Source organism: Sinocyclocheilus anshuiensis, unplaced genomic scaffold (assembly GCF_001515605.1).
Source record: "Sinocyclocheilus anshuiensis isolate Anshui unplaced genomic scaffold, SAMN03320099.WGS_v1.1 scaffold2173, whole genome shotgun sequence".
NCBI classification, from domain to species: Eukaryota; Metazoa; Chordata; class Actinopteri; order Cypriniformes; family Cyprinidae; genus Sinocyclocheilus; species Sinocyclocheilus anshuiensis.
Genome location: NW_015552682.1, coordinates 126,520 through 134,031, shown reverse-complemented (window position 1 = coordinate 134,031; position 7,512 = coordinate 126,520). Strand labels below are relative to the sequence as shown.

The window sequence follows — 7,512 nt, the reverse complement described above, 5'->3', positions numbered from 1 at the left end:
TTCAGTGTCGTTACTCCAGTCTTCAGTGTCACATGATCCTTCAGAAATCATTATAATATGCTGATTTGCTGATAATCAATATTTAAAACAGTTGAGTACTTTTTTTCAGGATTCTTTGATGAATAGAAAGATCCAAAGATCAGCATTTATCTTAAAAAAAAAAGCTTTTGTAACATTATACACTACTCCATTCAAAAGTGTGTCAGTATGATTTCTTTTTCTTTCTTTTTTTTAAAGAAATTATAGAAATTAATACTTTTATTAAGCAAGGATGCTTTAAATTGATCAAAAGTCATGATAAAGACATTTATAATGTTACAGAAGATTTCTATTTTTAAATAAATGCTGTTCTTTTGATCTTTCTATTCATCTGTGAATCCTGAAAAATAAAATGAATCAGCTTCCACAAAAATATTGGGCAGCACAACTGTTTTCAACATTGATAATAACTCTGGTGTAATTTGAACGGGAGCGGGCGGTCTAACAATATCCCGTTCCCGATGTCCATTTAGAACAGCATATCTGCGCTTTATTCTTATAGACCATCGGTACAGCTGGACTGTTATGCACGCATGCTTTAAACATCACACGTTTTATTTGCGTGGTCTAAGGTTTCCAATCGACCCCCAGCTGGACTTCTTCAACCGCTGGCTGTTCCTTCGAGACCCTGGTCCCACATTTCGCTAGATTTCGTTACGGGACTCCCGCCGTCTCAGGGTAACACGGTAGTTTTGACCGTGGTGGACCGGTTCTCGAAGGCAACTCATTTTATTCCTCTGCCCAAAATACCCTCAGCCAGAGAAACAGCGGCTGCTGTCATTGATCACGTCTTTCGTATTCATGGCTTCCCGGTGGATGTGGTCTCTGACAGGGGGCCTCAGTTTGTTTCCAAATTTTGGAAAGTTTTGTCATTTGTTAGGGGCGACTGTTAGTCTTCTGGGCTCCATCCCCAGAGTAATGGTCAAACTGAGAGGGCCAACCAAGATTTGGAACGTGTGTTGCGGTGTTTGGTTTATTTACCATTTATTCAGGTTTTTAAGGTATCTAATATTTTGATACTTAATTTCCATGATCTAAATATTCTTAAAAATTAAAAGTTTGTTGTCATTTGGAAGTGTGTAGGGCATCTTGCATTATTATGCTGTTACATTATGATTATATATTCAGTGGCATAAAATGGTCTTTAAAATGCCAATAATATCGCTTATCGCAATTATTTCTGGGGCAATATATCGCACAACAAAAAGTTACCATGACAGGCCTAGCATAGAGGAAAAACAATAATGTACAGTATGTGGAAAATCATGTGTTTTTTTAACCTTAAACCGCATAAAGACATTTCATTACACCAAATACACCAAATAATGTTATTTTTAGCAACATCATATGACCCCTTTAATAAGGTGAGTCTGAGACAATTATTTGACAGTGATTTCACATTTCTTGTTTGAATAAAGGCTAAATACAAATAAAAGGTGAACATTAATTTATTTGTGCTGTTTTGGTTCTAAAATATTATATGGTTTTATATGAGGTGTCATAGACTTGGCAAATTCATTTTTCATAACTTTGTATGCACAGTCATCTGTTGTGGGCGTTCTTGGCCGTTTTTACGAGGCTTTAATACTGTTCATATCGATATCGGAATTATATCGTATCGACCGAAATTAAGAAATATATCGTGAAATAAATTTTGGCCATATCGTCCAGCCCTATTACAATGGCACCTGTCAAGAGGTGGGATATATTAGGCAGCAAGTGAACAGTCAGTTTTTGAATTGCAAGTGTTGAAAGCAGGTGAAAAATAGTGATGGGTAGAGAAATGGGTCAGAGGATCTCCAAAACAGCAAGTCTTGTGGGGTATTCCCGGAATGAAGTGGTTAGGAATGAATATTGTAACCGACAAGTCTAAACTTGAATCCCTCAGAGGATGGTTATGTGCGAGATTACTTGATTAAATGGAACAGCTGCTGCTAGTCAACTTTGGAAATACTAGTCCACTAGTCAATATTCAGGCATTTTAATGATACGTTTTTAAAAAATAATACATTATTTTGAAAGTTTACATCTGAAGCAGAAAACAAATACATTTAATTTCACCTCAGACCTTGCATGCATGTGTCACTGTGTGCACAGAGAAATGTCGACTTGGAAGTCGAGCAAGCTGTGGGAGCATATTTACTAGTTTAAAGGGAGAAACAATATGAATGAAAATGAACTGACTTTTAGAAAGGTTTCCTTGACATTTTTAATGCCTAATAAAATATTGTTTATAGGCACAGCACTGCTTTGTTTACAGGAGTAACCACTGTAATTTTGCTTGTCTGAAAGCACCACCTACTGTCAGAGAGTGAATCTGCATTTTCATTCATCCCGTCTGTTTTTTTGTGTTTGTTTTTTTGCAGTCAGTGTTGTAAATTTTAACCACTTGATGTAAAATAAGAACAATTTGGATAATAAAGTATCTGGAATTATTTGACTGTTTGATTCATAGTTTAAGTACTTCAAATGGATCACATATACACACAATGGTTTTGACGGTCTTCTGAGGGATTCAAGTTTAGACTTGTCAGTTACAAAAAATTATGTTTAAACGTCAATGAAATTAGTAGTAGCGCACATCCCTAGTTAGTACCTATCAAAAGTGGTGCAAGGAAGGACGACCAGTAAATTGGTGTCAGCGTTCTGACTCATGAAATGAGTCTCAAAGGCTCACTGATGCACGTAGGGAGCAAAGGCTAGCCTGTCTGGTTCGATCACACAGAAGAGCTACTGTAGCTCAGATTGCTGAAAACATAATGCTGGCCATGACAGAAAGGTGTCAGAACACACAGTGCATTGCAGTTTGCTTCTTATGGGGCTGTGTAGCGACAGACCTGTCAGAGTGCCCATGATGATCCCTGCCCACCACGGAACTGATCATGGAGCAATAGAAGATTTAGGCAGGTGGTTTTAATATTGTGGCTGATCAGTGAATAGTACAAGTATACTATGTGCCTTTTGTCATCTGCAATCAAGGAATTTGAGGGAGTTTAGAAACAGTGCTTACTAATAGAGAATAACTCCCTTTGAAATGGACTTTGTGCTTGGTAATTTTGCAGGTCACATGCACAAACTGAAACATTACACACTAAAGGAAGTAGAAAGTGCAAAAGAGCATAATGGGACTCCTTTAAAGCACACAATAATTTTAAACGTGTATGTTTTGCATATCTAAAGCATATAAAGTAAATAAACTAGTCGCAATCAACTGACCTTTTTACATAAACCATAAAAACTTTAATTTCGCCACTTCATTCATGTGCTCCGTTCACGCATGGCCTGCTCATATCAATAGCTCATCAGTCTTTGGTCCAAGTCTGAACTGTTCAGTGTACTGTTAAACTAACTGGGGAACTGAATAAGTTGGCAAAAAAGGAAAAATATTTACATTTTTCCATATAAACAAAATACAGCATACAATTGCAAAACATATACACATACTTATGACCTCCATGTATATCTCTAGTTAATAAAAGGGTCCATTTGACAAATAGCAACAGAACAAAGTGAATACTGAAGAAAGAAAAAGAGCTTTCTTTTACAACACATGCACAAAAAAACAACCAATATGTCCTAGGACATAAGAGTAAGAATAAAAAGGGAGGAGAACATAAATTATCAACCTCACCTGTAAATTTAAAGTTATTCCCTAATTCAGATTTAAATCTTGAGTTTAAAGTTATGGAGCAATAGGATTCAAATTAATCTTAAATATAAATTCAATCCAGGATCAAAATGATGGTTTAAATGTAAACCTGCTTATTTTTAAACAAGGTTTAAAGATTGGTGCAACAGAAATTTTGGATAAACCTTGATTTAATATAAAATGTAAACCTACTTATTTTTAAACAAGGTTTAAAGATTGGTGCAACAAAATTTTTTGATAAACTTTGATTTCATCTAGATTTAGGTTTAATCCTTATTGGTGCAACCCACCCAATATGTAATCTAGTATGGCTTCACACGGTGTCACGAATCACGATTACGATCTATTTTCCATGTTCGGTGAGCTCAAGTGATGATGTTGGAGTATCGCTCGCTATTTGCTATCGCTTAATCAAATGGCACTTTTGTTATAAATACGCAAGCAACACAAGGCAACATATTTATTCATGATTTTCTAACCTTTCCCATTTCAACACCAACTCTGCCTCAGGAGCCGCCATCCAGCACGTCTGTTAAGTGCATAAATTCCACACTTCCTAGAGAGGTGGAACTATGACGTCACTTTGTTGGCCAATCGGCTGTTAGCATCACACCTCAAACAGTGATGACGTTTATGTGGGCGGAGTCTATCTGGTGGCAGAAACTGCCCGTTGTAACGTAGCAGTCTATGCAAGCCATGGAATAAAAGAATAAAAAAGGTACATTTTGAGTTTTTATTTCAAAATTCTGACTTTTTTCTTGCAATTCCGAGATTATATCTCACAATTCTGTTAAGAAAAAAACCAGCTCGTCATTCTCTCTTTATCCCCTTGGCTCAGAATCATGAGTTTATATCCCACACTTCCGGCTTTTTTCCCCTCAGAATTGGCAAACTCGCAATTGTTGAGGTAAATCAAGTTATAAAGTCCGAACTAGGAGATTTAAACTTGCATTTGTGAGAAAAAAAAAGTCAGAATTGTGAGATAAAATAGGTAGGCTAAATGTAATGTAAAATGTTATAGGTTTAAATAGTATTTCATGCTTTAACTGTAGGGCTAATACAATATGTCCCCTATGTGAATATTATATAGACCTATTGTTTAACTCAAATTTATGCTTTAAAAGTGGGGTAATCGTAGCAGGTTTCATCCATAGTTTGTCCGTTTAAACGTCTGCGTTTAGCTTCAAATGGCCTTTGATGACATTATTCTATAAAAATGATTTGCATTCTGATTCTGACATCCAAAAGCACAACAATACATTTGTTCTCGTATTCCATGGATTTTACCAGTTTCCCTCCACTTAATTCCTAGGCTGCGTTCCAGTCCGTTTTTTTATGCCCTTCACTAGCAAACTTCCCTCCGTCTCGTTTACTCGGATGTACGTCATTGATTACGTTGCATGAATGCCCACTTCTGGCCCAATAGTATGTTCCTGCACAACCGGAGGCTGCAGTTTCAGGGCCGCAGTTCTAGGACCCTATTCTTTTGTAACAGCGCCACCTACCGAATTGGATCACTAAAGATGGACGACATGGACAGCAAATAGAGTGAGTAACTTTACCGATTTTCAATTAAGTTTTATTTTATAACCTTAAAACGATGCAAAGTTTACGTAGCCAACGTGAGAACTGCTAAGAAATAATAATGAATTCCCGATTGCTAGTTTTATTGATTATTACGATGTTCTTAATTCGTGGCCATGATTTAATTAAGCTAAACCTTTTTGACATAATGACTACAATAAGTAAATCTAGCCAGCACATTCATTCAACTTAAAAAGATGATAAAAGCATGTTGATGTGACATGTGTCAGATTTACCTGTAGCTTACTGTATTAGTGTGAAAACTTGTTTGATACTCATTGTTTTAGCATATTAGTTAAGTATAAATCATCTTTCATAATTAAACTGGGCACATTGCTTGGTTGCACCACAATATGTGTTATTAGCCTGTCCTTTTGGCAGTACTTTAGATGAATCTGGTGATTCCATCTTTAGTGATCCAATTCGGTAGGTGGCGCTGTTACAAAAGCATAGGGTCCTAGAACTGCGGTCCTAGAACTGCAGCCTCCGGTTGTGCAGGAACACCCTTCTCCTTCTGGCGGAACCCTTGGAATGGGCTGAATTGGAACGTTCTAAGCCCTTGATCACTTAGAATCAGCTATGGAGTTGGTTTATTTTTTACATTTTTTCCCTTATGAATTTGTTTGGTGCAGTATTCTATATGTATATAGGTATGTTTGGGCTGTTATAAATGCTTAAAAAATATATATTTGCAAGTGACGTAACTGTGACGTCTACTCCAAATTGGTCTATAGGATTTTTCCATAGGCTTTTGGATTATCATAAAAATAAACTTTGTATTCAGTCATAGTTCATGATACTTACATGTTTTGTCCATCAAGATAATAGTCACAAAATAATATGTTTTATTAATTTTGAAGCCTAAATACCAGCGAACTTTTTTTTTCGCGCTGCCAACCTTTTTTTTTTTTTTATTCTGCATATGAACAATAACATAAGCCAGCATCATTTAAATTGTACAACTTCACAGACTTAGATATAACAAATTGTAATACATAGTCACAAAAAAAAAATAATAATAGTAGTAAAATAAAATAAAATAAATTATTCAAATACAAAAGCACTGTAGGAGATTAATTCAAATAGGCTAATAAATATTTGAAATAAATTCATATTGATTAAACAAAACAAGTAATTTCCTGGCTTTATATGTTCTCATAATTTTTAAGGCATCAGTATATAAGGTTAGCTCTTTTGTAAATACATTAAATTAGGGTGCAGTTTTCAAAACTTTACATTTGTGAATAAAAAAATTAACTAAGAAATAGACGATTTATAACAAAGTCTGCATTTTTGTCCTCCAAATGTACACCAAAATTTACCATATCCCAACTGATAGATGGAAAAGAAAGTACTTTATGTTTTATCCAATTAAGCACCTCATTCCAAAATGGATTAACCAAATTACATTGAAAAAACAAATGTTTAAGTTTTAATTTCATTATTACAAATCTGACAAGTATTTGACTTTACATTAAATCTTAAAAATTCTTTGGCTAGGTAAATATCATACATAATTTTAAAATGTATTTCTTTATTTTTGGGTGGAAGGGGAAATACAAGATATTTACTTCTGAATTCCTTTACTAATTTCCTACTGAGATGTCGAAAAATGTAATCTCTTCGTATACGACCAGGATAGCTTTCCTGCAAAAGACAGTTTCTTATAATCTTATTTGTACACTTCTTATCAACAAAACTTATTTTGTCTAAATTAAGAAACTATTCTGGGAATAAGCGTAGAATATGTTAAAAATCCTTTTAAACATAATAACCATTTGTAAAGGAATACTTTTGATGACTTTTATATAATCTTTTTTCTCACAATTAAAGTTGAATTTGGTACAGAAATCATTATAATTCCATAAACAGCCATTTGTATCCATCATGTTCAGCACTGACCAAATACCTTTTTGCCACCACGCCTCCATAAACAAAGATTTTCTCTGAAACAATATACAACGGTTATTCCATAAGGATACATTATGTGGACTGAAATTGTGTTTGAACAACATCTTCCAATACAAGAAGACTTGTTTATGAAAAACTTTATACCTCCACATTTTTTAAAGAGACTGGGTGGAATTGCAAACCAAAATAAATGCTCATTTTTGATAAAAGATTGGAGCCATTTAAAGGGGTCATATGATGCTGCTAAAAAGAAAATTATTTTGTGTATTTGGTGTAATGAAATGTGTTTATGTGGTTTAAGGTTCAAAAAACACATTATTTTCCACATA

At 34.7% G+C, this 7,512-nt stretch overlaps 1 long non-coding RNA gene across 1 annotated transcript in view; it reads left to right on the top strand.

Annotated features, from left to right (window-relative positions):
* The first annotated feature begins 3,358 nt into the window (after positions 1-3,358).
* Positions 3,359-7,512, top strand: part of LOC107667602 (uncharacterized) — a 10,556-nt gene continuing 6,402 nt past the window's right edge. Inside the window, exon 1 of the long non-coding RNA XR_001631799.1 lies at positions 3,359-3,371. This is a non-coding gene — a long non-coding RNA (uncharacterized LOC107667602). The remainder of the gene's footprint in view (positions 3,372-7,512) is intronic.